Raw genomic sequence first — 17,147 nt, 5'->3', positions numbered from 1 at the left:
GAAGTGTGACCTAAACTCCCTGCGTTATCTATCTATCTATCCATCCATTCTATCAGTCCATCCGTATATCCACCCTTTCACATCCCAACGCTAAGATTATAATTCCGTAATGAGAGCGTGATCGCGGTGCCGGAAACGCGTTTAACTGAAAAAGCTAAGTAGGACCCTTTTCAGATAAGACAGTATCTTTGCTAGAAATAATAAGACAGATTTAGTTGCTAAGGTCTAGCTTCGCTAACAATGTTGAACGGTGGACCTTTTCTAGAAATTGAATGAGCTAACGAGAAAGTTCTAAGGTTTTGGCCAAAAAAAAAAAAAAAAAAAATCTGTTCATATTACACTGTACGCCAGAAATCACGTACTCATGTTTACCTACCAGCTAAAAATGTACAAGGGATACATAGTTCTTCGGAAATCTTTTAAGCAGTTCTCAAGCAAAAAAAGAAAAAGTCTAGCCTAATCACACCTTCCCCCTCATTACCCTACTTCGCCAAGCTCGTAGGCAGGCGGAGTCAGATCTGGGCACCAGGAAGGAGGAAGGGAAAGTGGGGGAAGGGGCGGGGGGGAAAGTGCTGGGAGCAGTGAAAGCCGGAAGTGAGCGGCTAGCGAGGCATCTAGGGGCGCCCTGTCCGGCGGCGCTCTAGCCTCCGCGCGGTGTCTCTATGCTCCCCCGCGTCTAGTCTATTTATTGTCGCGGGGAAGCGGCGGCCGCCCCGTACCCGGAACAACAAAGCGAGAAAGACGGAGCCCGAGCCTTGGGGGCTCCTAGCAACGGGCCGGGGCGGGAGTTCCATGGAGACTGGGGAGCGCGCCCGCCTCATCATCATCCTTGTCCTCCAGCTTATCCTTCGCGTCCGCCGAAACCGGCAGCAGCGCTGCCGCCGCGTCCTCTGCCGCCGCCCGCTCTTCCCACGGTAACCCAGTCGGCGACTCTGGGCGGGGGGAGCGCGGGCGACCGGGCGGCCTGAGTGCCGGTTGCGGGGCGGGTGTGTGCGGAACCGGAGGCAGTGCTGCGGGTGGGGTGTGCGGGGGCGGATGCCTGGAGGAGAGGAGCTCAGATGCGGGAAATCAGTCTGGGGTACGAGGGAGGCTCCAGTACTTAGGAAGACAGGGTGATATTTGGGGATCTCATCAGGGATAACGGGGTGGGGGTGGGGCGTCACTGCCTGGGAGCGTTATCCAGCGGAGTAGAGGATAAGAAAAGAGGGGTTTTGTTTTTCCTCTTAAGCCACCACTGGGAAAGATAGGAGAAGGGAGATTCCCCATCTGTGGAGCCCTCACCCAGGAGCACAGAAATCGGGCAAAGATGCTAGGGGTCCGTTGCTTCCCAGAAAACTTCCAGCGGCCTCTCCCGCGGCGGGAAGGCTCCCAAATTACATCTTTGTCAGTTCCTGGTTTTGGCAATGCAACAGCCCCGTTTAATTTTATTATTATTGTTATTATTAGTGGTAGTATTAACCAAAATTAGGCTTGATGAAGAAGGATCCGGAACTGAGCAAGGTAAAATGAAGAGTAGGTAGGGCTAAGCAGGGTTGAGAGTCGGGATTTAGCGCATAATGATTGCCAGTAAGAGCCCTAAAGTAAATTTAATTGGGAATGATGGTTTTTAAACTCCTTCTGCCGCGATGTGCATCTGCGGGCGCTGCCAGTGTGCTCGTTGCAATAGGATTCAGGCTGCAGCCAATCCACATCTGTGAGCTCTCTGACTGCATCTGTCACCTGCAGTTCCAAAGCAACACTGGCAGTTAACCAGCGTGGGCTTGTGTATATAGGGTTAAGAACAGTGCTTTAAAATTGGCTCAAGGAAAGAAAAGGAAACAAGCTTGGTGTGATTTTTTGTGTGAAGAAACAATGACAGATTCCCTGGGGAAATTGAAAAAGAGAAATATGAGAAGGTTCAGCTATTCTAGCATAATCTGCAGTCTCTTTGAAAGTTTGAGAATATGGTAGTTCATTCAAATACAGAAAGGACTTTTATCACTATGTGATTTAAAGAATTATTCACAGTTGATATGTCTGGTTAAATACTCACCAGTTTATGCTATCTCTTTCAGCCTTGCATCTCTAACTACTTAATGGTTTTTATGCTTTCCAAAACCATTCTAGGTCAGTAAATGAGGTTTTCCTGTGGCATAATGAAGTGGCCATTTATACATACTACAGTAATGCCATTTTTGTATCCAGTGGGAACAAAGCTTTCTATATAAAGTGTATATAAAGTTGAAGATTAAAGATGAACATAAAATTGATAAATCACGGGGGTTATGTCAACCATAGTTTCCGCTTGTCCCTTACCTTTTCCCCTAAGCCTGGTTTGTCTTAAACAAAAAGCTTTCATTTCCCCAGCCCCCACTTTTTGTGCTCTGCCCTCAAAATCAGTCTCAGAAACAGAAATGATGTGTTGCTTTGTGCTCTTGATTGGTTGATGCCAGAACAGAGTTTTGACTCGGGCATTTTCACAGAATTGAGGTTGAGCATCTCTTGTTAAAGGAATGTCACATATGTGCAAAAGAGTGTGGGCAGTTACCTTTAACAAAGAGTGGAAGTATAAGCATTGGGAAACTTAGAATTTCATTTTGAGCTCTTAAGAAGAAAAACCTAATGGTGTCATCTTTAGGTTAATGAGTCAAGGACTTTTGCTTAATCTCTTCATGTAGCTGTACCTCTGTGAAGGTGGTGCTGGAAACGACCACACTTGAGGCTGTTGAATCCCAGGATTTTCATAGTGAATATGAGACTTAGTGAGTTCCTTACCTCTTAGGGCTGCCATCACACTCACTTCACCTAGATCTGATTTGCGGTTTCCTCTTCCCTTACCCCTTCTGTGTTTCGGCCCTTTCACCTTTATTAACCATCGGATCACTTCTTTCCCTGATCTCTGCTCCAACACTCCCAACATTTTGTGTAGTCTTAGTTCCTCTCCTTAACCACATCCCAATCAAAAATGACTTTTTTATGCTATTTGTATTATTTCTGTTTCTTAGGGAGTTTTCAACATAATGTCCTTGGCCTGCATATTGTTTTCATTAATGTTACTTTGTCTGTTGCATTTATATTTCTCTGTCTTCTGCGTTTTTTTTTTTCTCCCTTTATTTGGAGAATGGAGTGGTCATGTCAGATGTTCTGTATTCATTCTGAATAACTGTTGGTTAAACAGTACAACAGGTAAGAGCTTTATGCCAAGAATCAAGTCTGTATTGAAATAAAACCTATACAAATATTTGAACTTTTAGAAATACAAGGTGTTTCAGAAGTCTAAGTGGTAACACTGTATTTGGAGATGCAGTGAGTTTTTTAGAGGTAAGAGTACTGTAGAGCCTACTTTGTGTTTTTAATTGAACCTTAGATTTTCATACTTTGTATTCTAAAAACCTTTTCATAACATCCATCTTTTCTTATCATTTTGCATCTGACTATTTGGCTGAAGTTACATTTTGCCAAATTAGGGGGGACAGTACATATGAAATCTACAGCTGAATATTTTTGGAGTGTTCTTCCTTATCATGGATGTGGCACATTATTTAAAAATCAGCACCTATTGTATAATCTAGCTGAGTGGGTGTCAGTGCTGTTTTTATGTGATGAAGGCCTATAATTACCTGGTGATTGATTTCCTTCTGTTGCATCATATCACAGACCATGTGATCAATTATTATTGCTTGAAAAATGAAGTTTAAATCGACTTTACAGTTGATAGTGGAATGGTTCCAGACTGGCTGAAAACCTGTAGTGCTTTAAGAATTTAGCTGTATTGTGGCATTTGAATTAATAAATAAAGATTTCCTGAAATTTACACCCATGTTGTTGCACCTTTAACATGTCTGATGCCACAGCAGGTACCCAAAGCTGGATGAAAGGTGTTTCTCTTCAGGTGCTTTTTGTGCACTTGTAGATAGCAGAGAAATGACATACATGGATACCAAGACATGACAAACACAAATTTGAAGTTTAAATCCTTTATTACATACTGCTTGGTGCTATAGGTGTTGGTGAGTGGATTTCATCATGCCTGTTAAATTAAAAGTTTCTTGGGGATCAGAGCTGTAAGTTGCCATCGTATCCTATGTTCATGTGTTGTGTGTGTGTGTATTTTGAAGATTAACATGTTACTGAAAGGATATATGTACATACATAATTTCTTTCACTTCAGGGACTTATCTAGTGGATGAGAGGAATCTTTAGGCATCTGATATAATTAAGAATCTAATCACTGATGCCTAAAATTAACTTTTTATACTGGCTGCAAATTCTAAGCAAAATTTCTCAAGCATGATTAGGGCTTTAAAAAAATTAATTCAAATAATAAAAACAATGATTTACTGCTTTGAGTTGATACAGTATTTGTTCTTGCCACGTGATTACAACTTTGTATAATTCAAAAGAGTAAAAGAGTGTATATGTTTTTGAGGTCTTTCCAAGCCACATAGACAGATTTGATTTCTGTATTGTGTGGCACAATCAACCTTTTATTTAGGAGAGAATTGGAGTGTGTATGTTTGTATAGTTGTGGAAAAGCAAGATTCTAGAAGAATGTCATTAGTGGAACGGAGTCAGGTCATATCAAAAATTGCCCTCATGTGGTCTTATCCTGTGATTAAAAGGTTGAAATGGCTTATTTTGTCCAGGGAAGCATGTTGCTGGGGATCCTGTTAAATGTTATTCTGGAACAGTTCAAATCAGCCTTCATGTGTGAGTCCATAATGAAACTCTTTAAAATTTCACCAAAAAAACATGCAGCACAAAACTTTGGCCGGCAACTTTCACCATGCAGTATTCATCTATCAAGAAAAAAGAATACTGAAAATCAGATTGCATGTTCATGACAATTTTCTTAGGACATGTGTGGATGACTCAGTACTGTAATTGTGTTTACCAGCATAGACTTCTGTCCGTAGACATTGGCCCATGATAAATTTTTGTCTTTTAACTCACTCCGAGCCTCAACTGCCACGCTGCAGCTGCAGCAACGCTGCCCTGGGTGGAGATCGAACTTGAGCCTCATTGACCTGAGCCACTGCAATCAAATTCTTAACCCACTGTGCCACATCAGGAACTCCTCACAACATTTTAAAAGAAGTCAGAATTTGTTGTTATTAAGTAAGTGGTTCCAAAAGGCAGTTCTCATTGTGGCTCCTTGAGGATGCAGGTTTGATCCCTGGCCTCACTCAGTGGGTTAAGGAGGCATTGCCACAAGCTGCAGCATAGGCCACAGCTGCAGCTTGGATTCAACCCCTGACCTGAGAACTTCCATATGCTGCAGGTGTGACCAGAAAAAAAAAAATAAATAAATGGTTCCAAAGAATCAGGCATTAACCTTCCTCCTCCTGATGAATTAGAAGTACTTTCACTGTCAGAACAATTTTGATCTAAATCAGGTATGCTTTCTTGGGATTAGAATTAGTATAGCGCTTAAGAGGGTGGGTTCTGGATACAGGCTGCCTTTGTTCAGCATGGTGACTGTTCTGCTTCTTGGGGATACGGCCTTGAGCGGGTTTTTTCTTTGCCTTTATTCCCCAGTTTCCTCAGCTGCAAAATAGGGTTAATATTTGCACCACCTCCTAAGGTTGCTCTGAGAAGGGTCAAGCACTTAAAACAATACTCTGCAGTTAGTTGAAAAAATACTGGTCTGAGGTAGTGCATTAAAGGTGAACATTAGCCCATTTCAATGCTTTGTTTGTTTCATTTGGAGGCTGTTAAAACATTGAAACTCTTTGTGATTGCTGCCTCTTGGGCTCGTCTCTGCTCTTAGGTCTTGGGAGGGGGAAGAAGCGCTTTTGTTTTAATTTTGAATTGTCACACAGGCATCTGGTTATCACTTATGACAGATGGACTCAGTAAAAAGAGACATCTCTGTTTCTTGGAAAAGGAAGGCCAACAAAGCCTGGCCCTGGCTCCATGTTGCGGCTATTGAAACACTGTTTCCCTGTGGACTGGACTGCTTGTTTAGCTGTATGGTACTTCTGAATAAAAGGAATAGACCCCAGTCATTTCATTTAGCAGAATTAGTCATTCTTTAGAAGACACTGTTTTTCACTTGTATAACCTTAGGTGATGGTAAACTTGAAACTTCTTTCGAATGTCATTGTCAAGCCATTTAACTTGAGATTTTGATTTTTTTTTTTTTTTTTTTTTTTTTTTTTTTGTCTTTTTGCTATTTCTTGGGCCGCTCCCATGGCATATGGAGGTTCCCAGGCTAGGGGTCGAATCAGAGCTGTAGCCACCGGCCCACGCCAGAGCCACAGCAACGCGGGGTCCGAGCCACGTCTGCAACCTACACCGCAGCTCACGGCAATGCCAGATCCTTAACCCACTGAGCAAGGGCAGGGACCAAACCCGCAACCTCATGGTTCCTAGTCGGATTCGTTAACCACTGCGCCACAACGGGAACTCCTAACTTGAGATTTTTATGTCATTATAAATATCCTCTACATAGTAGCTTTTTTGTAATTTTAGAGGTAGCTGAAACTGCTGTTCTGCTCCAGTAATTCACGTGGCTCAGGAATGACTGCTTAACATTGCAAGATTATTTGTTTATGGTAAAGCTAACACCAAATACTGACCAGGAATGACCTGATAATTATATTTTTGTTCATTAGGCTGCAATTGAATTGGCTAACTTTTTAATGTTAAGTCCAAATGCTTTAGTTTAGTTGTATGGACCTTTGAAACTGTAGACTAGAAAATAAATATTTCTTCTTAAGTCCAGTGAATCACAAACTGCTCTTTCCTATTTTGGATAAAATCTAGGTCTTGGTTTTTAGTCGAAATAATAATTTTATAAAACATAAAGAACATCATATAAAATGTATTATTAAAACTATGTTTTGCTCTAAAGGTACGGGGCTAATATTTCTTCCATATGGTGCTGTTTTTGTTTGTTTTAATTGGTTTTTGTAACCCCACCACCACCAAAAGACTGGCAAATACACTTGTATTTAAAGGTGTGGCTTTTGTTTTCCTGTTTAAAGAGAGCAACATCTAGTTGATACTGTTGATTTCATTGAGTACAGATAATTACATTGGCCAGAATAGTTTTAATATTGATATAATATTGTTAACATAATTCCTGTAGCCGTCGTGGATTCTGGGTCTAAAAAAATACTGAGATAAGCAGGGAAATGGTCGTGGCTATTTCATACACACACACACACACACACACACACACACACACACACACACACACTCTTACATATCCTTTAATTGTAGATATTCTGGGGACTGTATTGGGAGGTTTTTAGGACGAAAGGTCTCCAAGGTGTCAATGTTGTCCAGCATAAAGCATGCATATTTTATTCTAACACATTGTTAATGTTTCCCTGGTGTTCTTGACAACACCTTTTTCAGGGACAGGTGTTTCGGTCCTTCACATATGAAGATAATAAAGCCGATGTGTAACCCAAAAGTGCAAATCTGAAGATTGGCATTCAGCTTATGACTGTGGCCAACACTTCTAAACCCTATCATTGTTTGAACCTCTGTTAAGATTCCTGATGAACCAGAAGCTTTTGTGAAACAAAAACCTCCCCATTCTTTTTAACTTGCCAAATACTTTTGTTGAACCACAAAGACTTTTTTCTCTTACCTGCTTATGGCTACAGTGAGCATCTTGTGTGTTTCCAGTTTCTTGTCTGCATGTGCAGCCTAGTGAAGTTCTAATGAGCAGCATCCCTTAACTGCTTGTGGGTTGATCATATCGCAGGATCTCTGCTGGTGGCAGGTTAGAGAGGTGGCAGGGGGCACAGTCCCCAGTTCATTAGACCTTCTCCAACACAAACTTGGTGTGCTATTCTCAAAAGTCCACCAGATAGCTTAACTCAGTTCTCTACTCTTTTTTGTTGGTGGAAGAAGACCTGAGGGAAGCAATGTGACAGGGCTGAGCAGTTCACAACTGATTAAAAGCTCTGTGGATAATACTTCTATCATCTTTTCAGCAGCATATTGTTAACGTAAATCTTTAGAGAAAACCTTTGGCTGACCAGTCTTGAAAATTCTGCTTCAAGGCATAGTGTAAACCTACTTGGGTAGTTGTTTAATTTGTGTGTACATTAAGAATATGTGCCTTTTAATTTACTCTTTCTAGGCTTTTCATTTGAGGCCTGTTAATTGGAAGAGTTTCTTAATTTGTCTTGTGTTGTATCCTCATTCTCACTATGTAAGGAGAGGAATGGTGGCTTTATTATCAAACCCTGTTTAAAGGATGGTTGCTGTGCTGAAAGTAACTGACTGCAACTACTGACAGGGTAGTCAGTCTATAACCAACTCTCATGGGATGAACTTAGGATATGGATGAGTTAGGACCCTTGAGGGTGAAATGGAGAGTGTAACTTAGGAGGGGAAAGGAATATATATCAAAATTGCTTAGGGTCTATATGTGTGTTTTAATTAAAATAGTTCTTTCCTTATATCACCTCTTTGTGAAAGCTCCTGGAACATAGCTGTTCTTTAGGATTTGGGGGTCTGAACTAAAACCAATAGTAACAAGTTAGGTGTAGGAACACTAAGTGGAACATACCAGAAAGTGAAGTAAGGAAATAATAGGCTACCGCTGGAGAATCTGAGTGGTTGGGGCTACTAAGATTCTTATTGTTATAGTGGAAAATGTCTTCTCTTCCCGTTTATTCTCCAGCCCCACGATTCTTTCCTTCATTTATCCTTATGCATTTAATTCAACATCTGTTTATTGAGTTAATGACCAGGTGCCAACCACATTTCTATTAAACTGTTCTCTTCAAGGAGCATGGTGCCTGCACCGTCTAGTAGGCAGTTGCAGTACAGTCAGGACCTTTGCATTTGCTCTGCCCTCTGCTTGGGGTCTCTTTTCCAGTATTTCACCTCACTGGCTCCTTCTTAGCTTTCACAATGTCTTTTAGAATAATTTCTTTTCTCTGAGAAAGTAAAGAGGCCTTCCTGGATCACTGGAAAATTTCTCTTGTGTCATCTTCTTTCCTTTATAACATAGATCACATTCTCTAATTATTTTCGTTGCTTGTCATCTGCTTCATCCACTGGAGCGCAACAGCCATGAGGGTTCCTTACCTGACCGTGTTGTTCTGAGCTGTCTTCCCAGTGTCTGGCCACAGTGCCTGGTTCACATCAGGTGTATACTAACGGATGCAATTATGAGCAACAATTTGTTAGTTGAAGGAGTGGGGAAAGGGCATCCTAAGCAGATATAAAGTCAGGAAAGGGTCTGCTGTAGCAAGAGGAATAGTAAAATGTTGAAACCATTTTGGAAGTGGCAGGTTAGGTTACAAAAGATAATTTGGATAATTGGAATGCAATGAAACTCATTGCATTCCAGGCCAAGCATGTTAGATTCTATTCTGTCCCTATAAGAGAGGCAAGAGGTAGTTCTTTAAGCAGAGATGGGGCGCAGTTAGGAAGATGGTTCTTGTAGCTTATTTGGTAGACGGCCTAAATTCTGGAGGCTGCAGAGAGTTCAACTAGAAAGCTGTAGCCTCAATGACACATGAAAGCCTAAAATCAAACACTGATACTGGGGAGGCAGCAAAGAAGTTAGATGAGAAGTTAACTGGGCATGGGTGAAAAACAAGAGACAAAGAATGATTTGAAATTTCTGATTCAGGTTGGGAGTGTTGGGTAGTGGCTCCAAACTAAAATTAAGAATATAGAGGCAGCAAGTATTTATAAGGGGTTAATTATTTGTTTGTTTTTTCTTTTTCTTTTTAGGGTTGTACCTGCAGCATATGGAAGTTACCAAGCTAGGGGTTGAATTGGAGCTGAAGCTGCCAGCCTACACCACAGCGACAGCAATGCTGGATCCGAGCCACATCTGTGACCTCTGCCACAGTTTGCTGCAATGCAGGATCCTTAACCCACTGAGTGAGGCCAAGGATCAAACCCTCATGCTCATGGATACCATGTCAGGTTCTTAACCCGCTGAGCCACAGTGGGAACTCCTAAGTATTAGTTTCAAATGTGTTGGTTTAATTTAATGAGTATGCCTAACAGGAATATGGTTTCAAATCTCTGATAGGTCAGGATTGAAATAAGAGCCATAAACTTATGGATAGCAATCGAAGCTTGGAAAGCTTAAAGAAGAAAAGGATTTGGAGTTCCCTTCTGGCTCAGTGGGTTAAGGATGCAGCATTGTCACAGCTATGATTCAGGTCACCTCTGTGGCGTGGATTCAGTCCCTGGTCCAGGAATTTCTACATGCTGCAGGTGCAGCCACAAAAGAGAAGAAGAAAAGAATTTAAGGCAGTAATTTGTAACCTTCAGGGATCTTAAATTCATTTGAGAATATGAAGAAAGCAATGACCTCCTCAGGTCCATGTCCAAATTTGTGTGGATATGATTTCAAGAGGGTTTGGGCCTCTGGAACCAATTGTTGAGCTTTTCAGGGACTTTCATGGACTTCCTCGAAGAATGTATAATTTAAGGGGCAGACAGAGCAGTGTTTGAGATGGCAGGAGAACCTAGGGAAGGTGCCTCCGAAGCCAAGGATAGGGGATGGCAAGGAAGAATTGGGGAATCAGGGGTTCCCAGGGCTTTATGCTCGGGAGAGGCCCAGTAGGGGGGAGTGTCAGCTGTGACATGGGATTCAGCAGTTCCTGAGCAGTTCCTTTGTGACATTTCATCCCATGCAGAGGCAGAAGGCAGATCGCGACAGTTTAATGCATGAATCCAAGTTTAGGAAACAACGCATGGTATACGGAGTGCAGAAATCTTGATGTTTTCTCTGATAAAGTCCTGATAAGAGAATATAACCCATGTTAAGGACCTACTGAAAGGGAGATTCCATTATTTTCATGGTCTGTTGCGGTGTTTCAGCCCAGTGGTTCTCAGCTGACTGGCCCATTAGAAATAACTTAGAAATGTTTTTAAAACCAGGTCCCTACAAAGGTTAGTTAATCCCTATCTTTGGGGTTTGTGCCTCTTCATAAGTTTTTATTTTATTTGTTTTGCTTTGGCTTTTTCTTCAAAGTTAAGAACCAATGTTCTAATCAGAAAACTTCCTTATCACCCTGGTTATGTGTTCTCTGTAAGAATACTTTCTTTTACTTGTATGTGATTATCAATAACTCAGCTTACTATTGCGCTAGTTTTGAGTCAGGGTCCTTTAGTCCTTCTCACAGACCTTAATTTCCAGTTTAAAAAGTTTTATGGCTTTCTTCTGATCTTTAGCCAAGTTCTGCATATTTATCTTTTTTGAGTGAAACAGCCCTCAATCAGTGACCCATTTCTGAGTAAAAGAAAATTTTTAATGACGCTTACACATGGGAAGAGTATTCATTCTGCAGTACTGTTTGCTTTTATTTAAGTGTTACATTTTTTGCTAAATAGTAAAACAAAACAAAAACATTTTTTAACTAGAAAAGTGAACTCTGTACACTGTTTTCCAGATAGCTAATCTCATAGTCTTACCTACCTACATGGCCTAGACCTTAAGCAGGTTGTTTACATTAAAGCAGATATTTTATAAGTAGGGTAAACCTATAAAAGCAGTTGAAAGGAAACTGTGAAATAGGAAAGTCCACCTGTTGTGTTTTCACCTTGCAGTGCTTTCTCTTGAGTAAATTCATGATGAGCTGTCAGCAGTTCAATTTTGAACCCTGCATTCACCCCCTTGAAATAAAAATCAGTGTATAGAGAAAATTGAACTTTATGCATGCTAGCCCTGACACTAACCACAAGCTGAAAGAGTGTTTATTCAGTTTGTTAGCAACCTAATGAATTAACATTTAACCTTATCAAGAAAATGATAATCTTTAAAAAATTCTGCCGTGTTCAGAGTTCCCTTGTGGTGCAGCAGGTTAAGCATCTGGTATTTTCACTACAGCAGCTTGGGTCGCTGCTGTGGTGCAGATTCAATCCCTGGCCCGGGATCTTCCATGTGCCATGGGCGAGAGGAAAAAAAAATTCTGCTGTGTTATTAGCATCAACTTAATGGCTAAATTAGCCACACAAATTGCAGTAACTTAAGACAAATATCAAGATTTTCTAAAAGGAGATGAATTTCCTAGTTTTTTAAAAAATGTATTTTATCTTATTTTTTTGCTTTTTTGTCACCCGTGGCACATGGAAGTTCCCAGGCTAGGGGTCAAATAGAGCTACAGCTACAGGCCTCCACCACAGCCACAGCAACATGGGATCTGAGCCAACCTACATCGCAGCTCACAGCAACTCTGGATCCTTAACCCACTGAGCAAGGCCAGGGGTCGGATCCACAACCTAATGGGTACTACTCGGGTTCATTAACCATGATGGGAACTCCAATTTCCTAGTTTTTTAAATGATAGTTCATAATATGGGAAAATAGGGACACATGTAAGACCTGCTGGGGAAAACTGAGGTCTTACCCTTGAAATGAACAGGATACATTTATACTGTAAGTGAAATGAATGTGATAAACAGTTTTGTTGAAATTTAATATTCAGTTTTCCTGGTTTTGCAAGTAACTAGCAAAGAAAACATTAGCAAGTTAGCAAAATGTCTTTTTGTAGTTTGTAGTAGACTTGGTCAGTCTCTTTTTTTTCTCCCTGCCCCTACCTGTCCCTTTCTCCTTTCTGCCCCCATCCCCCTGCTCCACCCCCCCGAAAAAGAAAAACCCACACAGTCAACAATTGTTTCTTGTTTCGGTTAAAAACGGTTTTATTATTACTGGGTTTTTTTTTTTTAATTCACTGTTAAATTTAGTTTTTTTTTAATGCTGATTTCATTTACCAGATACATCTACATTGTATTATTTATTTTTACCCTTTTAGACTTGAAGCAGCATAATCTGTTTTTGTGTTCCAAAGCTGGAGAACCATAATGAATAACTGGAAATCCTTTCCATTTTTGGACATTTCTCTATCCGTAGAAGATGAAGAAAGGAGATAATAATAGTAACAAAGAGGATAGCTAAATCTGAATGCTTAGCATGTATACAAGTACTGTGCTAAATGCTTTGCCTGAAATTTTAGTTTTCCGAACACTCTGCGCTAAATGCTGTTGTCTGCCTTATTTTACAGATGTAGACATTGAGACACAAAGGAGTTAAATAAGCTACCCAAGGTCACACGGCTGATAAGTAGTAGAATCTGAATTTAACCCAAGTAATCTGCTCCAGAACCTGAGCTCTTAAACTTATGTTCGTGTAGATATTGCTTTTTAAATAATCTCAGGCTAACAGGTTCTTACAGACATTTTATTGAGGGTGTTTTATGCTGTGGGAACTATGCCAAGACTTGGGTACAGAAGTAAGTAAGAACTGATGATGCGTCTGATGAGCTTGTTGTCTCCCAAGGAGCTGTGTATAGCTAGGAAATTTCACTACAGAGGGGGAAGGTGCTGTATGGTGGATGGGACTCAGAGTGCTCCTCGTGGTAATGGACGCTCTGGCTCAGGCTTGGAGGTCAGGTGTCTCAGTTCTTTGATTTCTTATTTTACCCATCATGGTTTTAATTCCCTTCTGTATGAAGATTTCCCAGTTTTCACTTCCAATCTAGACAGACCTAGGTTTGTCCTGAGCCATGGACTCTTACTTGATCATCTACTCTGTATCTCTTCTTGGGTGTCTCACAAGTTCCTTCAAGCCAATGTGTCCAAAATATATTCCTTACTCCTCCTCCGTTCCCATCTCCCCCGTAGACCAGCTCTCCTTCCAATGTCCCTGTCTCAGTAAGTAGCGTCTGGAATCACCATCCATCCACCTCCCTTTTCCTCTTCCCCGTATCAGACACAAAGCCCTGCTCTCTTTGTCTCCTAAAAATGTCCCTCTTCCATCTACATCTTTCCATCTTCCAGCCTGGTCCCACCACTGTCCTCTTTCACCATGGCTGCCACACTAGACCCTGACTGAGTTTTCTGGCTGTTCTTCCCTTGCAGTCCATTGTCCTGTTACAGAAATGGCAGCCATAGATTTTATGAAAAGACGTACATTATGTCATTTCTTGTTTGTCTTAACTCACATTGCTCTTGGGATAAAGGTGAAAATCTTTAACATGGCCTAGAAGTCATGATGGGAGCCCTTCCTGCAGCTCCAGCCTGGTCTTGTGCCACTTTCCTTACTTTCCCTCCCCCCACACTAGCCAGGCTGGCCAGTCTTCCAGTTCCCACTGCTAACTCACCCCGAGCAGCGAACACCTGCTGTTCCTCCTACCACATCTTGGTCACTGCTGGATCCCCATCCCCGGGGACGGGGCCTGATGCTTGGATTTCCATTTCATTGTTATAGAATTGATTGAATGAAGGTGCTGCTCAGTTGTAGAACAAATAGGAACGAGCCAGGTATGGAAATGGGATTGATCATTTTTAGCAGAAGGAATAGCGTAAGCAGGCAAAAGGCTAATAATCCTTTTACATACAAGAGCTTTTGTAAATGAGTAGGATATCTCAAAAATGAGCAGAGGATATGAGGCAGTTAACATAGAATAAATACAAGTATTTAGTCAAATTTTAAAAGTTTACCTTCATTGGTTTTCAAGGAAAATCAATTCAGTATTGCTGTTTTTCAAATCTCAGGTCGTCAAAGGTTTTCACAGTATCCTTTGTTGACAGATACAACAGCATATGCATATTATCTCAGTCTTATTTAATATGTGCAGATAAATATATGGATTTAGCAGCCTCAAAACATGTGACTATAAGAGCATAGAAAACAACAGTAATTATCACTGTGGTGGGATTATGGGTGACTCTTTTTTTCTTTAAGTATCTAATCAGAATATGACATCCCATCTTTAAAAATCATATATTAAAACCATTTAGTGGAGTTCCTATTATAGCTCAGTGGTAATGAACCCAACTAGTATCATGAGGACACAGGTTTGATCCCTGGCCTTGCTCAGTGGGTTAAGAAACCGGCCTTGCCATGAGCTACGATGTAGTTCACAGATGTGGCCCGGATCCTGCATTGCTCTGGCTGTGGTATAGGCCAGCAGCTGCAGCTCCAGTCTGACCCCTAGCCTGGGGAACTTCCATATGCCATGCTGCTGGTGCAGCCCTAAAAAGACAAAAAAAAAAAAAAAAAAAAAAAAATTTACTTAAAATACTATGAAATCTATCCAGAATAAATTTTATTTTTACATAATAAGGAATCTTCTTTGGGTTTGCATCCCAGGATTCCAAGTTGTATTCAGTAAAATATATTTAAAATTAACATTAGCATTGACTAATATAACTTTAATAGAGCATATTATAATTTGTAAGGTGCTCATTAATCCCTCAAATTAATCATATAGTGAGTAAACAGTGTTGTTTGCGTTTTGCAAGTAAGTGTAGGAAGAGTTCAGAGCTAGCCCCTGTCACATAGTATCCCTTAGGGTCCATATCTTGACATCCAAGTTTTCTTACTTTACAGATACATTTTAGTACATATTTAAACATTATCAATATGCGATAAGTATTAGATTGTGTATTCTTAAATTACAAAATACTTTAGTTTTTTATATTGGAACTTTTTTTACTATTGACTTATCTTTCCATAAGCACTTCTTCAGAAAATCACCCTCATTTAAGTCTTCCTCCACCACTTTTTAGGCATCATTGCAAATATTTGTATTGACTGAAACATAAAATATACTCCTCCTTACTATTTTTTATTATCATTATTATTTTCGTTTTAGGGCTGCACCTGCAGCATATGGAAGTTCTCAGGCTAGAGGTCAAATTGGAGCTGCATCTACTGGCCTATGCCACAGCCACAGCCACGCCAGATCAAGCTGCACCTGCCACCTACACCGCATCTTGTGGCAATGCCAGATCCTTAACCCACTGAGCAAGGCCTGGGATCAAACCCGCATCCTCATGGATACTAGTCAGATTCTTAACCTGCTGAACCACAATGGGAATTCCACTGTTTTTTTAATAGTTGCTGTCTACCCTCAGAGTAGTAGTTGTTACTGCTAAAAAAAAAAAAAACAACAGTTTGTAGTTTTCCTAAAGTAGATTTTTAAACATTGTAATAACCATTTTGATGCCATTCTTCAGAATTGGTATTTAGATTGAGTCAGAAATACAAGGTGGAGACATGTAACGAAGACAGTTTAGCTTTCCGTTTAACTTAATGGCATGATGGTTTTACACATCAAATACTTTTGCTTTTACTAATGTTTTTATTAACTGTTTGTGTATTATGAGTGGTATGCTGTAGAATCCTTTCCTTTGGCATACACAAGGGTTTTTGTGGCCAGGCATACTATTAAATAGTTTTCTTGATGTGCTAGAACACAAAATTGCCAACACCAAGAACTGGCTCCTAAAGCATAAGCTCTTGGGCCATACACAGAAACATATTTATGATGTAACGTCAATGGGCCAAACAGATTTTGTGCTTTGGTCCTCTGCCTGTGCTGTTGCCTCCAGTGCATCTAACTTTCTCCCTTTACTGTCCATTTGAACACAGTGCCTGTTGAAGGGAAAGTGGGAAGTTCAGAATTGGAATGTTAATTTAACTAAACTGACATGATAGCTCTAGAATTGAAATTTAGTATATAATTCCCAAATTTGTCTATAGCATGTCTTCATCTAAGACGCTGGAATCCTGGGGTTTGAGAATTAGATCTTAGAAACCATCTAGTCTCCTCTTCCACCCAGTGAAAGACTCATTCTATAACATCCCTAACTTGGGTAATTATCTTGCCCTGCCTCCCCTTTTTTGTGGACTTGAGTTCTGTGGAGCCTTCTGCTTTGCAAGTGTTTGTTTTTGGTGTGGCTTTATGAGGTCTGCGTCCGTGTGGCTTTAGTTGGATCTTTCACTTTCTTTTTTTCAGACATTTGAGAACAGCTACTGTATTTCCTTCCTTGTGCTAAGTGTCCTGACACTTTCCTCATACAACTATTTTTATAGCTCATGCCATCCTACTTTCCTCTGGATATCTGGACATCAGTGCCCCTTGAAATGGTGAGGTCAGAATATTCTGGGTCTTTTAACGGCAAAGAGGCTTACACTTCCTTTGCTCTGAATACTCCTATCTAAGCTAGTTTTGTTTTTTAAGTAATATAATTAAAACCCATGTTATCTTAATAGTGTAACCTATTGTGAAGAAATTTTCTTTTGTTTTTAAATACCTTTTTAAAGTTGACATTTTTTGACAGAAATGTAAGGGGGGCCATGTAACAAAAACCCATATATCGCCTAGATTTAATAATAATTTTTAAGATATGAGGCATGGCTATGTTCCAGTAAGATTTTTCTCTTT

General features: G+C 40.5%; 1 protein-coding gene and 1 long non-coding RNA gene across 4 annotated transcripts in view; one reads left to right on the top strand and one right to left on the bottom strand.

The window, feature by feature from the left end:
- LOC146406002 (uncharacterized) overlaps positions 1–536 on the bottom strand; it is a 238,028-nt gene extending 237,492 nt beyond the window's left edge. For both annotated transcript variants that reach the window (XR_014803233.1, XR_014803234.1), the window contains exon 1: positions 377–536. This is a non-coding gene — a long non-coding RNA (uncharacterized LOC146406002). The remainder of the gene's footprint in view (positions 1–376) is intronic.
- Positions 537–715: 179 nt separating this feature from the next.
- The window catches only part of TBPL1 (TATA-box binding protein like 1), a 36,825-nt gene continuing 20,393 nt past the window's right edge, over positions 716–17,147 (top strand). For both annotated transcript variants that reach the window (XR_014803213.1, XM_003121192.6), the window contains exon 1: positions 716–914. The gene's annotated coding sequence lies outside the window, so the exon portion shown is untranslated. The remainder of the gene's footprint in view (positions 915–17,147) is intronic.

Source organism: Sus scrofa, chromosome 1 (genome assembly GCF_054392235.1).
Source record: "Sus scrofa isolate SSC_HxYL_T2T_F1_AM1 chromosome 1, Sscrofa_HxYL_maternal_Yorkshire_Landrace_v2.0, whole genome shotgun sequence".
In the NCBI taxonomy this organism is placed as follows: domain Eukaryota; kingdom Metazoa; phylum Chordata; class Mammalia; order Artiodactyla; family Suidae; genus Sus; species Sus scrofa.
This window is presented reverse-complemented; position numbering and strand designations above follow the sequence as displayed.